General features: G+C 42.8%; 1 protein-coding gene across 6 annotated transcripts in view; it reads left to right on the forward strand.

The window, feature by feature from the left end:
* The window catches only part of sema5ba (sema domain, seven thrombospondin repeats (type 1 and type 1-like), transmembrane domain (TM) and short cytoplasmic domain, (semaphorin) 5Ba), a 154919-nt gene that overhangs the window by 23491 nt on the left and 104188 nt on the right, over positions 1-27240 (forward strand). For 3 of the 6 annotated variants that reach the window (XM_070975772.1, XM_070975775.1, XM_070975776.1), the window contains exon 2: positions 6184-6248. The exons of 2 other annotated variants lie outside the window; for them this stretch is intronic. The gene's annotated coding sequence lies outside the window, so the exon portion shown is untranslated. The remainder of the gene's footprint in view (positions 1-6183; positions 6249-27240) is intronic. One more of the 6 variants, XM_070975773.1, reaches the window with a different exon arrangement.

Raw genomic sequence — 27240 nt, forward strand, 5'->3', positions numbered from 1 at the left:
GTTAAAAGTTATTGCCATTGACTCACTTCATCGACTGGGTAACAGAGTTTCTCATATTACAGCCAAACAGTCCACCAAAATATGTTTCTGAAAAGATTTTAGTCGAGAAATAGGCCATGCAGTAACAGATTCATGTGTTGCCAACTAATTTGCATAAAGAAGAGGAAGCGTCGTGATTATGTAAATTCAAATCGGTCAAACCGGTCCTTCAACTCGCCTTCCAGATCTCCTGCTTGCCTTAGCAATGAATTGCATCTGCGTACTTGACATCCATCATCAACCACCTTAAACCAGTTGGTCAGCTGTGCAGTTTGTAGCATTAAAGCTAACACTGATGCATTTGGAGCATCAGGCTTCTTTAATTACGACCCATTTGAGTTTAGTGGGCAATCAGCTAGAAACACATACACATGACACAAGGTCTGAAATTGGTTTTCATGAAGATGGAAGTATGGGAGCACACGTATTTACAGTATGTAACACTAACTGTGTATATGTGGAGGTGTGGGTGTGTAGGTGCATGTTCTCACTTATCTCACTTACATCAGTGGTGCATTTATGCCCTCTGTAGTCTTTACGCTCAGACCTTGTTTACATCTCAGCTGTGTGAGCCATTTGTCACCACTCTTGCAATAACGTAAGTGACCTCTCCTCTAAAGCAGAGAGGTTGTTTCTGAGAACAGGGAGTGCGGGGTCAGAGGTCACACTGTATATATAAACACGTGTCAAGTGCTATGATGGAAAGCCAAGGACATATGAAACTGGGCTGGAAACCCGGCCAGCCTACCGCCGCCGCTGCTGTGGAGGCGTACGGGGATAGAGAAGAATAAGAAGGGTAATGGATGACTTTGCCTGTCAACGTGATGCCATGGTTTCAGGTTGTGCAAGTTAAACCGTCTCATCTGTAAGAGTCGACCTTTTGGGAAGTGGTGTGTGTGTATGTGTGTGCATGTGCTGTTGTATGCGCTCCGGTGTGACCTCAGCCACTTGTCTGTCTACCCCAGGCTTCAGCCACTTGCATGTGCTATATTATTTAAGCAGTGTAACTGCCACTGTCTCACTCCCTCTGTCTCTGTCGTTCAAGCCCAATTGATTTCCTTTGTCGTGTTTAACAGTAAAATTCACACATTTTCCTTTCGCTCTTTTTGTTGTTGTTGGTTTTCCTCATCTGAATCAAGTTCAGAAGACGATGAACTGCATTATAGAATATCAGACAGGTGTTAGTTAACGTTGGGAAATCTTTGTTTTGGGAGGCTGTGTAGTCTTCAGTGTCTTTTTGTGTAATAGCAATTTCTGTGATTACATCTGAGGCAGATAATAGTCTCTACAAATCCAATATCACAATGTAAATACTGTCTCACCTCTTTGAAGAGTCATATTTCCCATCTTTCCAGTCTTTTCCCAGCATCCTCTCTGTTCTCTCTGAGACTGCTCCTGGACGTGATGCCTCTCTGTTTGTTTATGTTGTGTTTGCTTTCGTCTGGATTTTTCCTTAGGCTATCCTGTAAAGATTCAGTTTAAGTGATAGGGGAGCGTTGTTTTTCCCCCATGCTGGGACTTTTAGTAGTCTAAGTGGAGGTCATTGTTTTTTGGATTTGTTGACAGAATGTGATTTGCTCTTTTCTTTGGTTTGATCAGTTTCCTGCAGATCTCTGCAGACACGCCTTCAGAATGGATGCTGTCTTACCTTCTGCATTCTTGATCTGTAATTAAACCTGAGGAATATGGACCATATTCTGTATGAAATATCTGCAAAAGAGTTACATTTTATGACACCAAAAGTGGAACTGGACCCATAAATTAAAGGGGCAATGTTATCAGCCATGTTGGCCTGCCAGTTTTTTGTTGGTCAGTATGAAAAAATGTGACAGCACATAATGCGCCAACAGTACTTGAGGTAGTTTAAAAGCAGTGTCATGACATGGCTTATCTGGCAGACTCATTGTTTACTCTGTTCAATGCGAGTGGAAAGAGAAACAGCACAGCTGAGCAGAGAGAAGTCCTGCGTGTTTTTCCTCTCTGGTTCTCATTGCTTGGTGGAAATTTGCTGCATTTTAGACTGAAATAATTACAACTTTGAAATGCTTAGTGCATTTTATCCAATCTATACATTTTTGACCACCTGAATGTGAAGTGTATTGACGTAATGTATAATGAAACTGCTCATGTTTTGATTTGTGGTGATGGAGCTACACTTGTGTACATTCATATTATGGACTTTACCAATACAAGATTAGAATCTTTTTGAGAGATTTTTCGGTTTAGTGCATATTCGCTGCCCCGGCTCAGCTGAGGAACTACTGCTGTTTGGTTCGTGTGCAGCTGGGGACCTCTGTCGCATGTCACCTCGTCTCTGTCCCCGCTGTGGCTGTCAAAACGTCACATGAATCTGCTGTGGCAGGAAGCAGCGATGAAATTCCATAATGCATGAGAGATACTGGGGTTCAATTGATAATGTCATCTTGTCACATATTCTTGAGTCTATTTGTGTAAGAGTAGTTGACAAAAACATGTATGCTTACTTATTATTCTGCAGAGTTTTTCTAAAACTCACGCTTGCATAGAAACATAACTAATGAGACCATAAATGCCAGTCGCTTACACAGAGTGTATGATATTACAAAACATCTCCCTCAGGAAACATTCATTGTCGTCCTTTTTATAATGAACTTCTAGTTTGAACGCAGCCATTTGAGCTCCAGCCGCACAGAGCTGTGCCAATATTGTCCTTGTAGATTGGAAAGACAATTGTGAGTTCGGTTCATGTCACCCTCACAGGTGATAACACCAGAAGATGCTGTGGTGACAATATAAGAAGAATCTAGAAGCATCTATGACTCCGCAACAAAGTGTTGAGAGAGTTTTTGGAGTGCCACTGGCTCGGTTTATATCATGCAGCGTGTCCTTGTTCAACAAAAACAAGGATATGATGTGTTAGACTTTGTGAGCCTTCAGAAAAAGTTTGTTTAGCAGCAGCACCCTGCTACAGTGTGATGTAAGTGGAGAGCTGCAGGCAGTAATTCAGTCCTAATTAGACATATTTCCTTTACTGCCCTGAAGGAGGAATGTGAAACTACACAAGTATACTGTGTGTGTGTGTGTGCGTGCGTGTGGGCATGTGTGCGTGTGTGTGTGTAACAGACTCCATGAGTTGTTGAACTCCTACTGCCTCATAACTCGCCTCTTCACCTGTTTCCCGCTAAGTCTTCATTAAACTGTCTGATTCAGTTACCAGCAACTGCAGTTTAATGAGGAGGAATTTGATTTGCACTGCTGGATCCGATAGCGACCATCGATAACCACTTCTTGTGGACAGAAACGAGGGAGATGTGCTGCGGTGAGAAGCGAAAGTTTTGACGGAACAAAAGAAAGTTCCAGATTGGAGGACAAGAGTGTGATCTGAACCTCCTGGCTGCTTTGTTGGCCTCATGCTGTTATCAGAGCTGCTGGTTACAGAGCATCTCGAGTTCTCCACACACACACACACACACACACACACACACACACACACACACACACACACACACACACACACACACACACACACACACACACACACACACACACACACTGGCAGATGACTTTCAAGGACTAATTCTAGATTAGAAAAGAGGAGACAGAAAGTAGATTGCTGCTATATACGGCATAGCTATCTAGCTGTCTTCCCCTGTCTTCTCTGACTCTATTGTGTGTGTATGTGCATGTGTGCTTGTGTGTGGGGACATAAAGTTGTTCATACAGTCACATTATGGGGACTCACCTTCCTTATGGGGACTAAACATAAGTCCCCATAGGAAATGGATGTAATGTCCACCATGGCTCTCTCTTTCTGTGTGTGTGTGTGTGTGTGTGTGTGTGTGTGTGTGTGTGTGAGAGAGAGAGAGAGAGAGAGCTCCTCAGGGAGAAATAATTAGAGAATAACATCAAACAAGTAAAACTTGAGCTCCTGATGACTTTTCAGCTCTGCTATTAAATATCAGAAGACGTCAGAGGACGTGATGTTGCTTGCCTTTCAGTCTAGATTCTGACCAGTTATGATCATTAACAGTTCAGCTGTAACTGAAACCTTGTGAGGCCATTCTGTGGAGCAGAGAAGCATGTGGCTAAGACTGAGTTTGTGCGTTCTTTTAGATCTTTTTCGTGGCAGACATTTTGACCAAAGGCACAGGTGGAGCACATTTCTTTAACGGTGGCTCAGCTCCAGTAAGTGTCTCAGTAAGCCATGACAGTGAGCCAGCATGGCTGATACCAGGACCCTGAAGTAATTCGCCTAAATGGAATGCAGTATTTATTAATGTCATCGAACACACATGTGCTTTTCATGTTTTTCCTAGTTTCTAGCTAAGTGAGCTGTTGGATTGAGCTGTTGGATTAATTGGCATGAAATTTGGCACACACATTCATGTTTGAACCTTTATGTTCTTATCTAAAATCAGAATTCCATCAACACGTTTGTGTTTGATAATGAAAATGTTCCTGTATGGGCTGCACCCTAAAACACCTAACCGTCATAAGCCGCTCATTTGCAGCTTTGGCCTTAAGGGCTTGTTGCTCTGACAGCAGTTCCAGATGAATTTCATGCAGCTATGAAGAGCTTCATCAACATTAATCTCGTATGAAGAACTGGTCATGGCTGGGCTCTGATGTTATCTGGTGTTATCAGCTTGTGTGTGATGTTTATCAGACCACATGCCTGCAGTGTGATTTGCATTACGCTGAATGTCACATGCCTGTCAGTGATCTGGTTAATACATTTTACTGAGATGGACCAGCGTTGAGCAGTCCCAGGCTTTATTTGTCTGACTGTCTGCTGCAGAGGCAGGAGGTTGATGTGTGTGTGTGTGTGTGTGTGTGTGTGTGTGTGTGTGTGTGTGTGTGTGTGTGTGTGTGTGTGTGTGTGTGTGTTTATGTGTGGGTTTGTGTGTGTGTGTGTGTGTGTGTGTGTGTGTGTGTGTGTGTGTGTGTGTGTGTGTGTGTTTATGTGTGGGTTTGTGTGTGTGTCTGAAAGAGAGTAGGCCGATAGGTCACAGACTAAGCAGTTTATGAGAATTCTTCCTCCTCACTTGTTGCAGTGAATAAAGCCTGATCCCACACTGACACTGGAGATTATGGGGACTTTTTTTTGTTTGAGCGGACACTTCCCGCTGCTCACTGCTAAATTCTCAGCTTAGCTCCATAGAAAATCCCCTTTACTGCATTTGTCTACCTGTCTTTGCGGCTGCTCAGAGTCTCAGCATTGAGCTGTCTTTGAACGGGGTTTTAAGCAAATGATCATTTTGATAGCTGATTAATTGTCACTAATGAAGCAAAAAAGATTGTATTGGTACACACATGCATGTAAATGTAATGTGAAGTATTCTCTAGTTCCAGCTTCTCAAAGTTAAGGATTTTTATTGCTTTATATCATTGTAATTTGATTTGAATTAACTTTTAGACTCTTGGTCAGACAGAAAAAAACTTTCAAGATGTCACCTTCTGAAGGACATTTTTCAATATTTTGTGACAGTTTATAGAATAAAAATGGTTTAAGAGTTTGTTGAAAAAACTACTAATCAATCAGATGGCAATAATCCCTCTATCATCCATTTTTGCCATTCTGCATGTGGAAGTGAAGGAGACAGCAGCCATATTATGGCCTGTGACGCCGTAAGAGGGGTGGCAAGTCTGAGCCGGTCTCTCAGGTTGCCTTAGAAACCAACCAGGGCTATTTGTTCCAATTTGCTTTGTGGCGTTGAGATCAAAAAGCTCTGAGCCCAAAGTGCTCTCTGCATATTAGCATCCGTGTTTGATTCAAGACAATTAGGCATCTGCTCACCTGATTTACATCCACATTGTAATTTACAGCTGACCATATTTGGGCTGTGTTTTCTCTGCAGTGCAGGGCTTCTTATGTCATATGGCCTTTATGTGTTTGAACTGTATTGAACTTTGAAGTTTGTTGTTGTCCAGTCGGGCCTTCAGTTGATCGTGCAGGTCCCTCTTTTGCTCCAGCCCACAACCCCAAGAAGTCTCCGTTTAAATGCCATTCCTGCACCGCCTTCTCTGCTCCATTGAGAAGTTGGCGGTTTGTTTACGAGAGCGCCAGCTCTTCTTTGTGGCTCTGCACTCTGCTTATGAGAAGGAGGCGAGCAGCGAGTGAAAGACTCACCCCTCCCCCTCCCCTCTCTCTCTCTCTCCCTCCAGAAGAAGTTTGAAAAGGACAGACGGCCCTCTCCGCCCCCTCCCCACACCCCAGTGATGCTTAGCTGGTGAGTACACTTTTTTCATTCAGAACCTTTCATGCCACTTTCACGCATTTCTTTCGATTAGTTTCTGAATCTTTTACCTGGATTTCTGCTTCACCTTTGTTCCACAACTCAGTTAGTTTTTTTTCCCCCTTTGCGCTCAATTTTGTTGGCAAACACCAAACTTCTCTCTGGTCCTGTGGATATCTCTGCGATGAGGGATTGCTACAATTCTTTTTTCTCGCATTCCCATTTTCTCTGAACGTCTTTCTTCCCTCATCCCAAAACTCTGTGGCCTCTGTAGCAAAGGTAAGACAGCCTTTTTTTTGGTGAAAGTCCTTTATTCTGACCGAGTGAAGTGATTTGAAAAGCAGCGGCGAGAGTGTGGCGGTGGAGGCGAAAGAGGGGAGGATAAGCTGGAGAGGTGGGACGATGGGTGGAGTGCAGCTGCTAATGGACCAGTTTTACTTCTCTCTCTCTCTCTCTGATTGTGACACAATCACCTCGTGACATCACCTCCACCAGAGCAGACTGTCAGTGTATTTGCATGACTGCCATTAATTTGATTATTACAACAGCAATTACATCCCTCAACCCCCGAGGTTCATTATTTTTTTTCAGGCATGCAACAAAGGTCTCTAACTGGACCCAGACTGTGGAAGTTGCATCTTAAACCTGTTCACCAGAACATCACATCAGCACTTGACTATCAACTCTGATGCGTATGAAAATGTTTTGGCTTTTGCATAATTGTTTACTGTGAAGCATCTAAGTGCTGTAAGCACCATCAATCTATGAATTCAGTCTGGTATTCACAGTAATCAAGCTCTGCTTTGTTTGCATTGAAATGGCATGATTAAGACTTTATGCAGATGAATAGATCATACACATTCTGTTGCCTTCCTTCAGGCATAATTAGAGATTATGAGAATTACCCTGTGAATATGAGAATATTGAGCCAACATATTGCCTGAGGCCTGTCTGTTGTTGTTGCTTGTCTACTGATCAGCTGAAAAATTATTCTTCAGAGTAAAAAAATCTCCATTCATGAATTGCAGCACTGTCAGATTACAAAAGAAGCTTTAAAGTGGATTCTTACAAAGCCCCCGACCTCCGCAAATAAGATAATCAAATGTTATCATCTCTTTTAAAAGGCAAGCTGAGATTGAGCGTCAAACTCATCAAAGGACCCTTTACTGCCAAAAACAAGAATCTCTCAGAAGAACACAGGCCAATTTATCATGAAAAGCACAGACCACTTCTGCTCCAATCTCACCCTCCTCTCGCTCTCTGTATTTAATATCCCTGAAGGCCAGGCCTGGCATTTGCTTACGTTCTGTTGTTGTACTCCCTGTGCTGAGCGCTCACCTCCTTCTCACTTACTCTGCTCAATTCAATTTGTGGCCTAAATGTCTTTCCCTAATATGTGTCATTGGAGCAGAGCGGCGCTGCTCCCTCTCTGGCCGCTTTGAGAAAGCTCCTCTGTGTTTGTCTTGGTCCTCTCTGCTCCTCAGCGAAGAGATCAGTGTCTCCAGTCGTGGTTGGCATGTTGTCTCCTCCGGCCCCGCTGTTGTTTGCTGATATTTAGTTCAGGATGACAATAAGCCGGAAGAAAACAAGCTTCTTTCAGGCCAATAAGAGAGAGAGAAGGGGTGGACTCAGAAGGAGAGAGAGACCTAGAAAAAACGGGGGGACAGGGGACTCATCCCTGGATGCGGATTCTCTTTAAAGCTCTCTGTTTGTGGCCCCTGGGGCCGAATTAAGTGAGCGTCATTATCCTTGGCAAATTACCACGCTGCCTTTGTGGTCCAGCCATGGTACATTAGGGTGCCTTAAAACGTGGCCGAGCCGTGCCCATTCAGCTCACAAAGAGAGGGGCCGCTGGCAGATCCCTGGCCTGGCTCACAGAAGAGGCATTCACACCACAACGGGGGGATGGTGACGGTGATGGAGAGGGTCTTCTGAGATGAGTAAAAATCACCCCGGCCAAGGCTGCTGTGACATAGTCCTTAAACACATGCCAGATGATGTCATCACTTGGCTTCAGCTAGAGTTTGATCAGCCGTGGAGAACCTGGATCTGATAAGGAGACTCGTGAATGCGGTTTCCAAGCCAGTTCTGTTGACCCGCATGCATTCACCCATTAACCATATCAGGATTTGGAGCCAGTCTTTCAGTGGACTAATTGCTAATTAGCCATGTAGCAACAAATAATCAGCTCGCTACAAATTAGGATGTTTTTCCTTTGACTTTCAGTATTTTCAGTGGCGTCCTTGAGTAACTACAGCTGCTTTCAGATGTGAACTCTCGTGAACATCACGTGCGCGCAGTTAATCTTTGTATGTAACGTGAGGACGGCAGTCACAGAGTCACTGCTGAAGGAACGGATACCGAGCAGGATTTCTGTCAAAGCAACAGAAGCAGACCGATGGGGGACAGACTGCCCTCTTCCTGGATGCTTTTTTTTTTATTTGCTTCAACTAGTTATGACGACAAGTTAGTCAATCAGACTTTTACTCAGTAAACAGAAAATTAATCAACAACAGTTTTAATAACTGATCAGCTGTTAAATGTTTATTCACATTAAAGCAAACATTAAACTGTCTCTGGTTCTTAAATGTGAGCATTTGTTGCTTGTATCTGTTTTATGTATTGACTTTCTTCGAGTGTGGCACAAACGTCACTTGGACAGATGAACTGCTTTGAATTTAGTGGTCAAAGGTTAAAGGTCACGGTGACCTCACAAAACAAATTTTTGACAATAACTCATTAAGAAATTCATACGCCAATTGTGACTAAATTTCACACAAATGTCAATGATGACAAATAAACAAGTAATGACATTTTATATGCAGAAGGTCAAAGGTCAACTTCACTGTGACATCATCATTTTCTGCAATAACATCTTACAGGCCGTAACGCGGTCCAGAAGGAGAAATTGCAGGTTAATTTTCTCAATCAGTTTGCTGCTCCTAAACACGTTGAGAAGACTGGTCTTGTGTAAAGTAATGAGCAGGTGCACAGTCCAAGCAGGAAGAAAGAAGCGAACAGAGTTTTTATCCCTCCACCACTGAGAGGAACTCTCAGGAAAGTTGTGTAGGAGCTGGTCTGAGACGGAAGAGCAGACACTGTCTGAGTCCGTGTGAAGGATTTCAGGCATTGCAGGGTGCTTGCAACATATAAAAGTCTGTCAGTTATGGATGGCATCCGCTACAAGCTTTGGTGGAAGTTTAGTCTTGATTTCAGACATCAGCAGGTAGCTCAGACTCAATACAGAGCGATCAGAGCTGATCCTCTGGGCCTGAAATGGTTTCTGCCAAACGCCCATAAATTCTGAGCGCACCATGAGCTGTAGCATCAAACTCTTCAAGGAAAACTAAGGACTGCTGAATGTACTGTAAAACTCGTAGTGTGTGAAATGTTTGTTCTTGGCGCCTTGCCTTTATCATCTAATCAACTGGAAGCTTTTCCTCAACGATTGATGTCTCCTTCGTTTTGTTTTCCTTTCCACGATAGGTGGGATATTTCATTACTTTCCAACATTGTTCCCTGGTTTTATGAACTCAATCCTCCGCTGAAGTGGGTGAAGGAAGGGAGGAGGCTTTTGTCCAGGGGCTGTGGTGGAAACCCGGAGCCCGTAAATCCTGCACTGATCTTTGGATCATTAAACTGTGAGCCCTGAGTCCTTTGGTTCTTTATCACCCAGCCTGGATCCCAGGCCATAATGGAGGCTAACTGGCTAATGATTAGCTGTCTTCTGCAGTTACTCCAGAGCTGGCTGCTGCTGCAGGTGCCTGTCTGAACGGGAGGAGGCTATGAAAACACATAAATCCGCCCTCAAATGCTTTCTGTTTATCTGTCCAACTTACTGTCTTCATGTCGGAAGCTATTCCTGCCTCAAAAGCTTAGTGTGTAATGTCGATGGCTTATGGTTGTGTAAAGTGATGTTGATGTAAACCAGTGGCTTTCAGACTTGGGGGGGGTGGGGTCACTGCAGGGGGGCGTGTATGACTACAGGAAAAAATATGAAACTAAGTTGAATGGATATGATACACGCATAAGGAAATTAATCAAATGGTTTTCTTGTGCAATTTTGCTGACATTTTTTTCACTAAAATTCAACTTGGATCCTCTTTTTTTATTAGTCTCTACGATTGCTGATGATTGCTACAAATTGTAGGGCGGGCAGTGGCAGCATGAATTTTTCTTGACTTTTGAAGGAAGCATGCCAGAAAATGAGATGTTGTTGATTTGTGTGCTCTAAGCCGCTCGTGGGCCTGACAGGTTGTAAAGCCGTTCATGTAACTAGCCCAGAAGGTGTAGTGGTTTGTGTTCATGTGCTTGTGGATTTGACAAACAGCGTTCACCTCCTCTTAGTGCTGCTACTGAGCTGATTGCCTTGTCTCGAAACAGTCTCTGGGTTTATGGAGCAGAGAGGAAGATGATTGGATTCTTGGAAATAAAGACTGAGAGGCAGTGTTTTGGATAATGATCACTTTTTCTTTCAAAAATCCTTTATTTTCTCTGGGTATTCTGGAACTGTGGACGCATGTGAATGTGATACATGTCGGGCTCTGAAGCAAAGATAGAAAATAAAACTCATCATCTCCTCGCTTGCAAAGTGAGTTTGAAGAGTGAGCATCGAAAGCCGAGCTTTGTGAGGACACAAAGATCAGCCCAGGCTGAAATTCTGTGTCAGGTGTTCCCATCGAGCCACCGCAGATTCATTCAGCCTGGAGGCTGATGCACAGTCCAGTCCATTGATCGTAGCACCGCTGCGTCACTGGGGGAAGGTTTGCCTTGTCCAGTTGTGGAAAATAAGACTGCTGTACGATCATTAATAACCAATTGATTGGATTTACATACTAGATTTTTTGCAATCATGGCCACGAGGAAAAGGTCTGGGCCATCAAAGTCTGACATGCAACATGCCCATCCACCAGTCTGACCTTATTTTAGCTGCGCAACATATGTTAGCAATCAACAGTATTGTTAGGGATACTGGGCTGCGTTCAGAGATCACAACATGTGTCTAGCGCTGCTAAAAAGATGACTGAGCCTGTCTCAAACTTGCTCCTGCTCTTAGTTTTTACTGTCAAAAGAAATATCTACAAGTAAACACAAGCAGTCCAAGCTGATCAGCCACAGTTCTTCTGGTCTACTCATTGCATTCCTATAGCTGTATTAGCCCTGACGTGTGGTTACATATGGAGCCTTTAACCCTCTAATGCGCAAGTATAAATCCAGCTTTAATGTGTTAACATCTCTAAAATCCTATTAGAAGGCTTTGATTTATTGTGAGCTAAACGAGCCTCACCTGACAAAGCAGAACTTAACCATCTCCACCGTCACATTTTTCACTGAGGGGGAAAACCACTTTGACTCTCCACAGCCGGTCGGTTGTGGGTTCCTGGCTGTAAACTTGCTGTTTGCTGCTTAATCATTCAGTAAGGATTAGTGGCACTGTGTGTTTTCTAATTATAGACCTGGACTGTGCGCTCTCCTCCTCTGTGGGGTCAATTCTAGCCCACCAGGCCCTCAGCCAGCGGCTTACTCACAGCTACACTCCACTGCTGCTTTCACACGTTCATTTCAGAGCCGTTAACTTGCCATCTTTTTATTGTTGTTCTTTATTGTTCTTTTTATCACTGCATGCTCTCTTTTCTGCCGGCTCCTCTTTCTCTCTGTCTCTTGTTGAGCTCACAACAAAGACTTTTCATTTGGATAAAATAAAACTCATTGAGGTAGCTGTCAAAATAAATCACTTCTTGTATCAAGGAGGAAACAAGGAAGAGCCTGAAAGAAAAGGACACCAATTCTTTTTTTTTTTCTCCACACAATCAATCAGTTCCATTTCACGTCTTTTCACACCTTTTCATTCGTGGAGAACAATCGGTTTGATTAACCCCTCTGGGAAAGCTCATTATCCATTTCCATTACAAAGGTGTTTGTAAGACACTTGGATTTGAAACGCCTGAGCAAAAAAAAAGAAGCAGATCAAAGGAATATATTGAAAGCCATGAGCTCTGAAAGACAATAATAGAAAAATGATGGCTGCCAGTCACAGCTTAAGACCAGGCCAGATGTGCATCCTTCATAGCTGATGTCAGAAACGTGTTTTTAATCACTGGGACTGCTCTGTGTCCAGTCTATGAACGTGAAGCAGAAATACAGAATGTGAGATGACAGACGCAGAAGTTTGAGCTCTGAGTGTGTTTTCCTCTGCTGTTGTCTCCTCTGATGCCCACTGACATTAAAATGTTTTCTTATGCCTCCCTTCACTTCCTAGATGAAGCGAGCTGCAACAGTGGGACTTGAATTATTTATTTCTGAGTTTATTTTTATTATCAGACCCTGCTAGACCCTTTTGGGGGTTCCATTGTTAAGCCGAATCAATTTCAACTTCTTCAAGGGACACCTAGGAAATGGTTCAATCCATTTTTAATCAAAGCACCTTATTAAGCGGGAGCTCAAATCAGATTAGTGTGTCTATTTTCCCACCAGTCATTTGACGAGCCTGTGATGTGGAACCGCATGGAGGTTGTGAAGATAACTTACGTTCTCTGAAATAACCTCAAAATAATTTATTTACATCATGAAATGTGTGATGATGCAAAAGATTTAATCAGCACTCTGACATTTAGGGGAATATGCTTGTTTGCTGTTTTAATGACCGCACGTGTTCCAGTGCACACGATGCTGGACGTGCACACGGATTTGCTCCGTTGGTTGTCTACTTAAAGAGGCATATAAACACATTTTATTTGTTTTGGACATGGGCAGATGACAAAATTTATATTACATGAACTCAGAGGTCAGTTCAGGCTGCCTTTAGCTTGGTTTTCTTTTCACGGTGTGATGAGTATCTTGACACATTATCTGGAAAATGACATCACCACTTCTGCATTCACTGCATTCATCTCTATATGCAAATTAGTTAGCTGTGGCTGTGGCCAATTTTTTTTAAGGGAAGACTCACAGCTGCTGCTATCACTTGCACCTTTTGCTTAAGTTAGCAGAAAGAGGAGGAGCAGGGCAGGGCAGACATTTCTGTATGGATTGCAGTTACACCTGGCTAAGATCCAATCACAGCGCGAGCTTGACCCCTCCAGATGTGGTCTCCCTGATCCCATTACGGTCTGGTCACAATGTGTTCTGCGTGCATTTACACCTGACATCAAAGTGAGTTCTTCTTTATCCAGATAAGACATCCAGATTCAGACTGTATGTGAATACCAGCTCTGCATGGGGCCTAAAATCAAGTTTCACCAAACACGAACTAAGACGCTATCAAACAACTCCAGAGTTCATACAGAAGAGAGTGTTTGGTGTGAATGTTGGCAAATTGCAGAATTTGCACTGAAGTTGTTAAACGCAAAAGCCAATAATTGAGTGTTCATTTTTAACAGATGAGTTTGAAAGCTGGATTGATTTTGCATCCGTCCATCTGTCCTAAATCTTCCCTGATTTACCCTGAGCAGGGTCGCCTCTCCCGTCTCACCACTGGGCTAAAAGTACACCTCACAGGATGAACATGTAAACTTTGTAGATTTTAGCTCTAAAGCCAAAGTGGTTTCTCCTCCATTTTTTTGCCTGTTCATCTGTTCATTGAGTTACATCACACTGACACATCTTCATGTACAGCAAACCTGCCTTTTTCTCATCCATGCTGTGGCTTTCATCTGACCTTGCAAGCGCTCTCTTTAGTTTTATTTCATTCCTCTCACCTAGCTGTTCTGCTTCTGCAAAGAAACTTCCACATATCAAAATGGGATTACTTGTAATCTTGTTCTTGTACAGGATGACCTCCTCTTTTTGGTAGAATTAGGCTTCTTTACAGAATTAATTACTCTGAGGTTTGGGGCTGAGGAGTTTTCTTTGTATCTTTAAATCTTGTATTTTAAATCTCTTGTGTTCCCACACACCAATATTGGGGCGCTGGATTGAGAGAGAAGGTCTTATTAGTTCTGCTCTCTGTGAACACTGAAGTGGAGAACAAAAAAAAAGCATACACACAATTACACAAAAGAGTATTAATCACTGGAAATCCCTCTTTGTACAGGTGACTGTTAGTTGGAGCTGGAGAATTGTTCATGTTGTTCTCCAGAAGATATCTTGGATGCTTGGATTCTGGCACATTATAAAACAATTCACACACTCTTTGATGAAGATATCCGCACTGCAGCCTCTAATTTACAGCTCAGCTTGATCAAACTGCTCATTTACAGAACTAATGAGAAAATGAACAAAAATTAAAGAATCATTTGGTTGTTGGATTTCATCAAGAAAAGAAGCTGCATTTCTGTTTCTGCTGCGGCTGATTATATCACAATTACAACAGACTGTGGTCTCTTCGGTGAGGGCGACGGCTCCCTTTTGGAATCATAAACATAGCGTTGGAGGCGTGTTGCGTATCAGGGCGGTAAACAATGCCACCAGTGATCAGACTTGTTTTCATTTTCATCACCAAATTTCCTGGCATAATGCCTGGGTCACGCATCAAGACGGCCGTAACGAGAAATTGTGTTGTGAGACCACATTGCAATTAAAACAGGATACAAGATGTTTTTTTTTCTAATTACATCACAATGGATTTAATTATAGCTGCATGTTTTGCAAAGCAACAGTGTTGGAAATAGTGTCAGGCTTGATCATCTGTCTTTTGTTTGTGACAGGATGTTCCCATCGCTCTCTGGACTGCAATCAGTGCTGGAAACGACACTATGATATGGGAACCAAACACTGGCACCATGTGGGAGATATGGAGGAGTCTGAGAAATGGAGCAAATGATCCTCTGCAGCCCTTTTGTCCATCTAGATAACATGAATCTGTCTCAAAAGAATGAAATTAATTTACATTTAATGATCTTTTAAACGATAACTTAATGATCAGAAACCTCTGATGAGCTTTCTCGCGGAGGTGGACGACCAGTTCAGAGCGCTTCAATCTACAAAGTTTGGATGCTTCAAATAAAAGAGCACACTCTGAGGAAGTGTTTTCTTAAAAGCTGAACCTGAGAGAGTTCAAAAGCATTGTACTTTATTGGGCTCCTGCAATCTTAAATCCTCTCCCCAACACTTCCTCTTCCTCCTCTGCTTTCAGTCTTTGTGAGAACAGCAGTGTCTGACAGCCCCCAGCTGAACACTGCGAAGATTGTGAAATGGAAATGGGCTTTGTGGTTACTCATAAACGTCTGACCACTTTATCTTTTAAGGTGTGTGCACTTGTTTGTGTGCGTGTGTGTGTGTGTGAGAGAGAGACATAGACAGAGAGAGACATCAGATGTAGCTACATGTGTCCAGATTGTGTGATTCACTGAGTTTGTGTGAGAATCCATCTCCACCATCACCGTTTCCTGCTCTGTATGCAAATAACCAAGAACATCAGTTCCATAACATTTCTGCAGAGTGGCAGAATCCCCCCCCCCCCAGGACAGTGCAGGACATGAGCCATTGTGATGGTAGACAAATATTGCCTTGTTTTCCTGCAGCACACATTATGTCCTATTTGCCCCCATGTTGCCAGCATCAGTGTTGTTAAAATGTTCAAAAAGGTGTCCAGCTGACGAAAAACATGCGTCATTGACTGTAGAGACATAATAAATGTAGAGGACACAAGGGGTCACCGAATGGCTTTATGAGCAAGAAAAAGAAACGAATCATACTCAATCTGAGCCCAGCCAGCAGCACAGTGTGGCAGAGCAGATTCAGAGTGCGTTCACAGTTTTATTTGTACCTGTTTAGTTCACATGATGTGTATCTGTGTCACAGGCCTTTTCAAATCCAGCCTAAAGTGCCAACCTGACAGGCCCAGAGATCCAACGTAATGTTATAAATATACTTTTCCTCAGTGATTGTTTCTCAAGTGCGAGTATGACAGCCTTCTTTCATTTTTTACAAACCTGAGCTGATGTCACCTGTAAGAGTCTTGACCTGAATTTGCGTGTTTGTAATGATGTGAGCGTGTCACTGAGCGGGAGCTGAGCTGTGCTCGACAAAAGAAATGCAGCGCTGAGGAGCTGAAGACAGGTGAACGGAGGAAAAAACCCTTTCCAAAAAAGGAGGAACGTAAACCAGAATTTTATTTCAAATATTTAAAAGAGGAAGAAATAAGCTCACAGGGTGAATTAAACCTGAGTGGACAAAAGCAAAAACATGCACAGGTTAGTAGAAATAACAGATATAACGAGCATTTGATCTGTTATTATCAGTTAAATCCAGTATTTTGTAAGGGAGATCAGTATAAAGTGATGTTCATTTGGACTTTATGCCTTCATGCATCCAGTAGTTGTATATATTCAGCGAGGAAGACTCTGTTCCCTGCAGTTTACAGCATATAAGCTCCTCTCGTGACAAGCACAGCTCAGAAAACCATTCTGCTAATAGGAGGTGAAGACAAACATAGAGGGGAGATGCAAATGAGCTGCTGATTATGCGCCAGACTCCCTCTAAGAAACGTTTTAAAAATGATGGTTAAACTCTGCTGTTTGTGCTGAAAGTGGCATATTTAGAATCCGTTTCACCTGAATTTTGAATTGATATTTTCAATAGGAAATTTTCCTATGTGAAAATAATGAGCTGTATCTCGGTCAACACCGTGGAGAAGCTGTGGGTGAATGTGACTCACTGAAAATGGGACGGATGCTTATTATATCACAGATCAGACCAATTAACGCCAAGGTTTTAGGTTTTCCTGAGGAGGTGCTGTTGATGCCGCTGACCTGTTGCGTCTTTTGTGGTGGCAGAGTAGAGACCACCGAAAGTCTGAGACTTGTTAAGAAGCAACGAGCTGCTTCGCTCAGGCTTGCTGCATCAACGCCAATTGATTTTTCTCTGGACAGTACAGGGACCTGAACACACACACACACACGCACACACACACTGTACTTCCTCACAGACACACACACACTGTTGTCAGCCTGCTCAGATAGCGTCTTTATTTCGGTCTTTTTATGAGCAGAGTATGTGTGTAATTTGAGGCGTTTGAAAGCGGTTGCCTGCCCGATTGTTAGATAACTGTCAACATCAAAATTAATGCTGCTGCTAAAATTCCTCATTTTAGAATCGCAAAGGTGCTCTGCACAGACTGGGTTTTTTGTGTGGTTGGCAGGTGAGCTTTTATTAAAGTTTTGCAGCCAATCCCCAAGTAGCACAATGGTAGAGAGTGATGAATGCTCACAGCTGAAATCCAATAAGATGGATTTGGTGGGAACAGCAGCCCTCGCTCACTCGCTCACTCACTCACTCACTCGCTCACTCACTCACCATCTCCCTACCTCTCTCTCTCTCTTTCTGTCTCATACTCCCTCATACCTCGCTACATCACACACGCCCAGTCGCTCATCCACCAGCAGGAGTTCCAAATCAGTCATTTGTTCGTGCCAGATCAGTGCTCTGTAATCAACAGGGGAGGTGCATTGCTGGCCTTTAATGGAATGCCTCCTACCTGGGCTGCCTGTCTCGCTGAGTCTGAAGTGGATTCACCGAAGCGCTCGGTGATCAGCAGCGACAGACACGTTAGCTGTCTGCAGTTGCCTCCATTGTGCATGACCATTCGGTGCTGAAAGATTACAGCCTGCTGTCCAGACCACTTTGAAGCATTTGAGAAACGGCAGCATGAATGCAATAAGCCTGCACTTAATTACACTCACACAAGATTTGTGTTGGATTCCAGCGTTGCTGCCTGGCAGTCAGGATGAACTGTGCTGACTTACTGTACAGTTGAACGTGTCCCTTATTATGTTTGCAATTTAAATGGAAGAATCATGAAAGCTTAAATGAATGAATGGAATTTTTGTTGCCCTGCAGGGAATTTGACTTGCATGATTAGCCTTTACAACATGCATAAAAAACACTTCACGCCAGCAAAAAAAAGTCCTAGAAGCAATACACCAAACTCTGGCTTCAAGACGTAATTTAAAGAAAGTTCTGGTGCCAAGTCAAGTTATTTGGACGCTGCAGGTGACAAAGGCTGTGATACCTGTTGTTGTTTTCTTCCTGGACATGATGTATCTCCACCCCAGCGGCTAAAACTGTATCTTCACTCGACAAACGCTCTGATGGATTTGCTTTGATTTTATGAGCAGGCTCATGAATAAAATGTCGTTGGCACTGCGCACACAGTTGCTGTACCTTTTTACCCAATCTGACAACTCGACAACATTGCTTGTTGTTGTACGCTTGAACAACCCATGTGTATGTTTCCCTGAGCAAGCAGCCACTCAGATGATGACTGATCTTTCAGTCGTAAAGGTGGATGTATCATGATGTTATACTGCCTTAAATCTCAGTGGTGAAGTTGGGGTGAATTGTCAGGTGCGACTTTGACACCGATGATCTGTTTGCGTCTCAAATGCAATCTGTCTTTGAACCGAACCTTTAGTGCTAAAGATAATCGAATCTTTGCCCAAAGATGGCCGATATTGTTATGTCATTGGTACAGAAACACAGGTGCTGCAATTGTACTAGAATTTCACACAATACCCAGTCCTAGTTTAGGATGGGCTTTCATCAGTGTTGTGGAATAAAATCAGAATAAGGCAGAGCAGGTGTTTTAGCTTTTTCTCAGCAGTGCCAGATTCCTCTTGTGGATTCATGCTTTCTGGCTGCTTGTAGACATCCTGAGTTGCTCTGCTGCCCATTAGCGTTCCACAGGGATATCAGGTATGGGGCTCGAAGGTTGTCATAGCCATTACGGTACCAGCTGCTCCTCTTTCCCATAGGTAATGCAAAATTTTCTGCCACTTGTAAGATTTTGAATAATCCATGCAATCGCCGGCAGAGGTCCCAACTCCAAATATCAGCATTCGGATTGTAATTTTAGGATGCCATGTAAGAAGCTGAGTAAAAGTGGAGAAACACTTAAGCAGATAATAAACAAGCAGTCCAGTGGGCCCTCTAAGGCTGTGTTTTGAATGATTGGTGCCTTTCATTCTTCCAGGATCGGCTGTTTTGTTTGATTGTTGTTTAGCTTTTATTTTCATCAAGTACTTCTTCCGGAGATGTGATCGGTCACAATGTCCAGTCTAAGAACACAGCGTCCATACAAATTGCCTCTCAAAGCTATTCCAAACTGTGACATTTCATGTACACATTGTTTTCCATTCGGCACTCTTTATCACAGTGTTCCCTGACAGGAACACAGCTGGCACACAAACAGCATGTAAAACGCTGGACAAGTGGCCTGTGTTGTGACTGGATGACCGAAGCTGAGCCTGAACTCAGCCTCCGTCCCAGCCGTGTCACTCATAACACAGACACATCACAGACACAAAGAGCTCTTTAAACACCAGCCACCAGCCTGTCATCCGGCTGCCTTTGATTGATCACTTCAGCACAGTTCAGTGGTGTGTCATTATTGTGAGAAGCCTTGAAAATGTGTCTCTTTTAGATGAGCTGTCAGTCCTAATAAAATATTTCTGTGGACTACAGTAGATCAGCTGAAGCTCGAGAACGATGCTCGGAAAATGACACAGAATTTGTGTCACTGCAGTTAAATCTTTGTGCTGTTTAAAGCTACTAAGGTGTTCTGCTTTTCCACCTCCAATTTAGCATCTTTCCTGCTGGAATGCTAATTCAAACATTTGCTTCATTCGTCCTTAAAACCTGATACTCCTCTGAGGGAAGGCTGGCATTTGCGTTGATCAGTCATGCACTCAGATCATGTCCTCTTCCACGTAGCTGTGTGCACCACGGTGTCAATTAAACCCGGGGTCTGCTGTGCTCTAGCAGACTGACTCCGTCTAATGGGGCTCCATGCGACGAGAATATCCATAATAGAATTAATAATGAGACTCACTTGCGAAAAGGCTGCAGTTATCATCACCATCTCAACTGCAGTGAATTCTTACCGAGCCCTCTTGCTCTCGGAAATAGCACTCTGGAAACAAGTGGACGAAACCCCGAGCCTGGCCACAAAACTTCATAAGAGTTCATGGTGCATTAAATTCCAATGAGCTCCAATTCTTCCTGGCTTCCTGGTGATTAAAGCTGCTTGTGTGTGTTTCGGTAGGGAAGGGGAAGTGTGGTGTTGTAGAGTTACAATTCAGATCTATCAGCAGAGAGAGGAAGGGAGCTGACAAGGAGCAGAAGGGTTTATTAGTGCTCTCCTCTCCGCTCGCTGCCACAGAAATAGAACAGAGAACAGACGAGCGATACTGCTGTGGAAGAGAGATCTGTTCTCTTTCCAGCAACCTGAGAAGAGATGCAAGAATAAATTCAGAAATATAAGACATTTTCAGAAAATAAGTGAAACCTGAAAACAAAATGAAAGCTTTCACAAAGCTGTAGCTTTTCTAAACATCTGATGTCAGGCGGGAGTTTATTGAACGATGCGTTTATAATTCCAGCAGCAGCAACAGTCAGAATAAATGGAGGAACTGGGCCATTGTCATGAGCAGCAGTTGCTGCCATGGCTGTATGGGCAAAGAAAAGAGCAGCACGTAAACGCAAAAGACCATCAATACAAAATACAAGGAGGAACATCAAGTCACAGTACTTAAACAGTCAAAATACCTCAGCGTTTGACGCTCGATAAAAATTGCTCTTTCTGTTAAACTTCTGTTCCAAATATAAGAACAGTCACTGTTTGATTGACTGACCTCCAAGAGTGTGCCGTCTAAAAATACAGCAGCTTGGCACGCAGACGTTTTCATTTAGCCTATAGCTGTGAACCTCTGGAGACGCCGGGGAACGACTGTGTCAACAGCAGCCCTGCGTGAAAAAACACAGCCCTCTCCTTCATTTGAATGAGGCCAGTCTGGCGCCGCAGCAGGGGGTGTCAGCAGAGAGAGCTGCAGCAGGAACCTGCAGGGTCATCCAGCAAAAAAACAACAACAAAAAAAAACCTGCTTGAAGACGCTGTGTTGACCAATCAAATACAAGCACACATTCATGGTGCATTCCTGTGTAAAATGAGCGCCATCTTTCTACTCTTTACTTTGTCATTGTAGCAATGACGGATAAAATAACTGCTCCCGGGAAAACTTTCCAGCGTTGTGAACTCCTGTGCTGTGCAGGTTTGTTTTAACGCAGGGCTGATTTCAGTCTTAATCCCAGTTTAGCCTCTATCAAAGCATCAGTATAGGTCTTGTAACTCCAAAGCTCTACCCAATACATCCAAATGTCACCTTGGTCTGGGTTGCGACTGTGTGCAACAATGTTAACTTGAAGAAATATCTATAGTTCTAGCATAGTATCAATTGATTCTGGTCCTGGTGTATGCTGTTTATTGCAGCAGTAGTTTAGTTGCTGTGTTTTTCTGTCCTGTAGACCAAAGCAGTGATGAAAACACTGTGATGTTGCCTTGTTGTCCGAGCCACCTAAGTAGCCCAATGTTGCCCTTGCCTGGGTGTGAAAAGCTGTGGGTTTGAATGAATTTGTTTGATTATGTGAAGGGGTCGTAGCAGAAATAGGCGGTTGAGTTGTCTATAAAGCCGCACTATACATGACCTCAACCTATCTCTGTACTGAAAAGTGCCCTTCAGCTATTACGTTGATATGGTAAATGGTAAATGGACTGCGTTTCTATAGCGCTTTTCTAGTCTTACCAAACACTCAAAGCGCTTTCCAACAAGCCAGCATTCACCCATTCACGCACACATCCACACAATGGTGGCAGGGACTAGCTTGCAAGGTGCCACCTGCTCATCAGGAGTGATTACCATTCACAGACACTCTCACTCCAGTGGCACAGCATCAGGAGCAATTTGGGTTTCAGTATCTTTCACTAAGGATGCTTCGACATGTAGACCGCAGGGGATTGAACCGCCGACCTTCTGATCGGTGGATGACTACACTGCTTATCAGACAGCACGTGCATTTCTCAAATGGTCATTTTTTAGTTATGTTTGCATAAATCTCCATTGTAGATATTTATCAATTTAGACAGAAATTTATATATTAGACATGAAACTAGAAGCATGTGGTGCTTAGAGATTTTGGTGGTGCTTTTTAGTCCTTGTTATGACCATGAATTTTTCTTCAATAATAATAATCATTACACACGTGCAAGCAGTATTAGTACAAGCACACATCAGCAGCTGCACCTTGATAATTAGCTGCAGAAAAGTTTTGTGTGGTTTTGTATTTGTGTTTGTGTGTCATACTGTACATGCCTCAGCCACACACCATGTGTCTCTGCAGCTTTGCTCATCATATCAAGTGATATGTTTTGATCCGTGCCCTTTTTGAAGTCGGATGTAATAAATTTGCTCATCAATTATACTGTCTGGCTCGGCCTTCTGCGCGTGTTTTGTTTGGTGTCCGCTCCAGTTAATTAGAACAGAACGTGTCGTGTCGTCCTTGAGATAGCAGCTAATAAGTGCGAGCTGTCTGAATCACTGCTTCATAATGCCTGCTTTGCTCTCCTCGCAGGAAGGAACAGCATGCAGAATGGAAGGGAAACCCAGTGTGTGTTGCTAATAATGCACAGGCAGTACTCCTGCGCTCTGCAGGTCATTGGTGCGTTGTGAGGACAGCCTCATGGAGAGGTCCTGCAGGACTCTCAGACCTCACATTAACACATTGTTGTGTTGATGTGTGAGCTGGTTTAGGATTCCTCCCGTGGTTTGTGACATTCCAGCTCCTTGATGTTTGAAGTGAAGAGATAGTCTTACGCCTCTATCTTATGTTATCAGCTGTTATCAGCGCAGTCACCACTGCCCTGTTGTGTCTGCAACTCATCACAGAGACATGTTTAAAATATTTAGCTGCCCAAACACCAAACACTGAAAGATCTGAAGGTGCCACCAGGCCACCAGGGTCCACCAGGGTCCTCTAGCTCATTGGAATTTCTGACTAATAACAACAGCTGATAATTGTCTGTTTGTTGTGGTTTATAACAATATAATGATACCTGAGAAAACGGGAAAGGGACAATAAAAGCAAACATTTAGATTGCCCAGTTTATTTTACGACCATCAATACGATTTTTACTCTGCTTTATTATGTTCTGCTTTAAAGTGCTGACAGACAGCAATGCAATTAATTTGAAGCCCTCAATCTGCCAGTGACATAATTATACTTGCAGTGTTCAGTCACAGGATAACTGCATTTGGCTATTTACATGCATTCAGTAATTATATTATTGCATTATTGGACTAATTATTTTGGCAACAGATACAGTCTAACATCCATCCCTATTAATTTCACTGATTACTCTGTATAATAATGTAAAACTTTAGTCCCTGACTAAATGAATGACTGCAGGAATTTTTAATTGCATTTACTTCACCATCAACAATAAAGACAAAGCCAAAAGACAAAAATCTGAATTGGTGGAACTTGGTCTTTGTCAGCTGATAGGCTGCAATTGATTGTTACTTTTGTTTATCAGTTAATTGTTTGTTCTAATTATAATAATAGCTTAAAAGATGTCATCGTAGAAGGACATGTGCCCACTGCAAGCTTCCTAAGGTGTCGTCTTCCAACAGATTTGGCATTTATATTTGATAAATTACTAAAAATGATAAAAAATAATTGATTTACTGTGAATCAACTGATCAATTAATCAGCCAGTTGTTTCAGCACTCGTGGTTTAAAGTGTATGCGGCTTGTTCAAAAGGTCAAATTGTCCCCTGGAAAACGTATTAAATCTTTGGTTCAACGCTAAAACATTGTTCACCTTTGCAGTCTGCCCTATACACATCGAATCGGTTCTGATTTTTGAGAAAAGAACACAAGCACAGAAGCTTGGATAAAAGCTCACATTGCCCCCCCCCCCCCCCCCGCCTTTTCATTGTGACCTTTGGCTCTCCAATTAACAACCTCCACTCAGAGCATCGGACGCCCCTCTTTTGTGGCTGTGTCAAGCCAGAAATGTGTTGGACAGACCTTTTGTTTGAGTGGTTACTCACGTCTCTGCCTTTTTGTTCCCTAATAGCCCATCATCTGGGCCCCGTACCGCTGACCTCGAGCCTCTGACACATTGCTCTGCTACACGACAGGAAAAGGCCACAGCTCTGAAGACTGGAAATGTACAAGAAATTAGATCTGAACACTAAATGCACTGAATGCATTAATAGGTTGTGTTGAATTTCACTGACAAACCTGAAAAGACTGGTTTGATCGATTTGTTTTTAGCCATTAACCAATTATGCCAGCGACTCCCTCCCTCTGAACCTCTGAAATGAAGCACAGCCGTGACCCCTCTTCATGTGTTGCATACGGTGTGTCAGCGAGTTATGACTAATCCCACCAAGAGCAATGTTCCTGTCTCGTGTTGTTGAGGCCAGAGGAGGTAAAAGCATACATTTAATCCCAAAAGAAACAAACTCAAGAAATGTAGAAAATATACATGGTTTTTGTAGTCAACGTTTGTTTAGTCCTTTTTCCTGTCATGAAACATCTTGTGACCTTTCATTGTTTGCCATTAATAAAGCAAGAATGCTTAAGATTGCCTTAAGATTTCTGCTCAAAAATCTCATGATTGGTTGAGAAAAAAAGCAAAATGAAGATGTCTCCTTGGCTTCTTTGAGCCTGCAATGAAAATGTTTCACCTTTTTTGTTAAATGTCAGACTAAATAATGAATTCATTAAGAGTTTGGCAGAAATATCTATTCCTACTCTTAATGTTTCAAAAGAAGCTGGATGTAATATCTTATATGGAAAACTGCCCATTACACATAACTTGAAAAGAATACAGTTGGTAATGAAATGACTGGAGAGTTAGTATATTCCAAAGGAAGAGAGCTGAACTACAGTCATTTTGACGATCTGATGAAAAATGCATTAAAAACCTGACTGCTTCCAAAGAATATCATAAGACACTGTCAACAGTAATTAGACTTACTTTTTAAGTGAATAGTTTTTTCAATTCCTCGCTCACAGCAGTGCTGTACAGCAGTGTTTGATGCTTCACCACTGGCATTTACATCATCTTGTGAGACGACATAGGGATTGGTTTGCCCGTGAGGTGCGCTGCAACTCTATAATGCACCTTAGCTCACCTGAGAGTGGCAACTCCGTGATGTGAAACTGGTGGCCAAAATTGAAATCTCTCACTCACTGAGTTCTTTGAACTAGTTGGGTGAGTCCAAATCAATACATGCCCATGGGCGCCCAGGTCACACAATGAAACAGTATCAGGTAGACATAGAGAGAAATGCAGTCGATAATATCGCACTATGGTTTCGGTGTGTGTGAATGAAGGTGTGAGACTGTGGTTGACAGTGCCAAGTGAAATCATAATGGAGTTTTCTGAGGGCCAGAGTGTGTTATTACAGACGGGGGATGTGGAAAGGTATAAAATGGCTGGTTGTTACAGGTGTGTGTTTGAAGTGGGATCACATGTAAGTGCACACAAGACAGCGTAGATGTGTTGCTCTGTGTGTGTGTGTGTGTGTGTGTGTGTGTGTGTGTGTGTGTGTGTGTGTAAAAGAAGAAAGATGGAGAGATGCTGACACATGGCGACCTTCAGCACTCTGTCACTCAAGCCATGTAATAATACTGCAGTCTTGATTTGCAATTTACTGACCATTAATAGCCGTCTCTTTGGCCTCAGCCCATTATCCTTCAATCAAACTCTTCCCCAATCACTCTTGGCCAAATCATACTCTTCTCCTGATTGGTACTGCTACTACAAGTGGCATGTAATTGGAATCCATTTTGACAAGAGGTCGGCTTTTGTTTGGTCATCTGGTCGGGGTGGCTCAGCTGAAGTCATACAAAAAGCTGGCCGTTCAAATCTGGAAGATGAAACAGGTAACAGATGGGATCAGGAGCTTTTTAAGTCTGAACATCGCTGCTGTGTTTTCCTGGAAATAAAGAGTTGTTTATCAGAGCCGGTGCTGCTTGGTGGACTTAACCGTTCTCCTTAAATAGACCGAGTGTTTGTTAATGTAATCTGTTGAAATCTGTCAAATGCTTCAACTACTCACATTGTTGAATGCGTTGTCAGGAAGGCTTTTACATTTTCAGATTTTCACTACATGAAAATAGTGAAAATTCAATTATGTCCATTTGCTTTTAGCGTTTCATGTCCAAATTCAAAAGCACATTCTCCGTCGAAACACCGCACAGATCGTGAAATATCACTTATTTTCTCTTACCAGCAAAATCCCTGTCAAAGCGATCTCAGCACTCCTAACCGATTCGCTTTAGGGAACCATTTCAGCAGTTTGAGGACACCTTTACATTAAACCCTGCTGTTAGTCTGCTGGTGACACAACATACAACTGCTGTAACTGAGTAACTTAATGCTATTAGCCTTATTTGAGAGAGTTAATTATGTAATCTGAGGACATGATTTAGTAAATCAAGGGCACTAGTTATAAATTTGATGGAACAAATTACTAATTAGCGCACTCAGATTATTAATTGGAAGATATTAAAATGACTTATTTGTGTGCAAAAGTCCCACCCTGGACTCGACCCCTGCCTTGCTTTTTAGAGACATTACTATGTTTTGACAAAACAATCTCACACCCCGTCTTCATCCGTAAAGGTCCCCATCACGATCCTCTGCAATCAGTCTCAACTGTGTCCCCACACTCTGATTGTCCTCTGGACAGCGGTGGCACTGAACGCAGCTGAGATAAAAGCAGCTGCACAGCACAGCATCCTCCTCTGCTCTCGTCTTCGGCATTGTTGAAGAAGTCTTCTTCCCCTGCTTTGAAAAGCAAATCACAATACAATAGTGCAGCTTCTCGGAGGGATGCCTCTTTTTTAAAATTTTTTGGGCCCGTGCAAATGAGAAGAGGGTATGAAAAGGAAGAAGAAGAAGCTGGACAGTGCGATTAGATCTCAGCGTGGACACTGGGGACACATTAATACCTGGTGGAAATGTAATCAGGGTAAATCATATCTTCATCAGCAGATGATGTTTTCTTAGCTGTCATAGATTTGTAGATATCCATGTCCAGACTAATTCCTTATTTACTAGATCTACTTTCCGCCATTATTTGTCAATGCGCGAAATCTCAGTGTAAAATGCATCCATGGTATAGTGCTCTCAAATGTGATCACAACATCGACAGCTCCACGCCAGAGGAGCAAACTTCATCTGCTGTGATGTTTT

This window comes from Chaetodon trifascialis, chromosome 12 (genome assembly GCF_039877785.1).
Source record: "Chaetodon trifascialis isolate fChaTrf1 chromosome 12, fChaTrf1.hap1, whole genome shotgun sequence".
NCBI classification, from domain to species: domain Eukaryota; kingdom Metazoa; phylum Chordata; class Actinopteri; order Chaetodontiformes; family Chaetodontidae; genus Chaetodon; species Chaetodon trifascialis.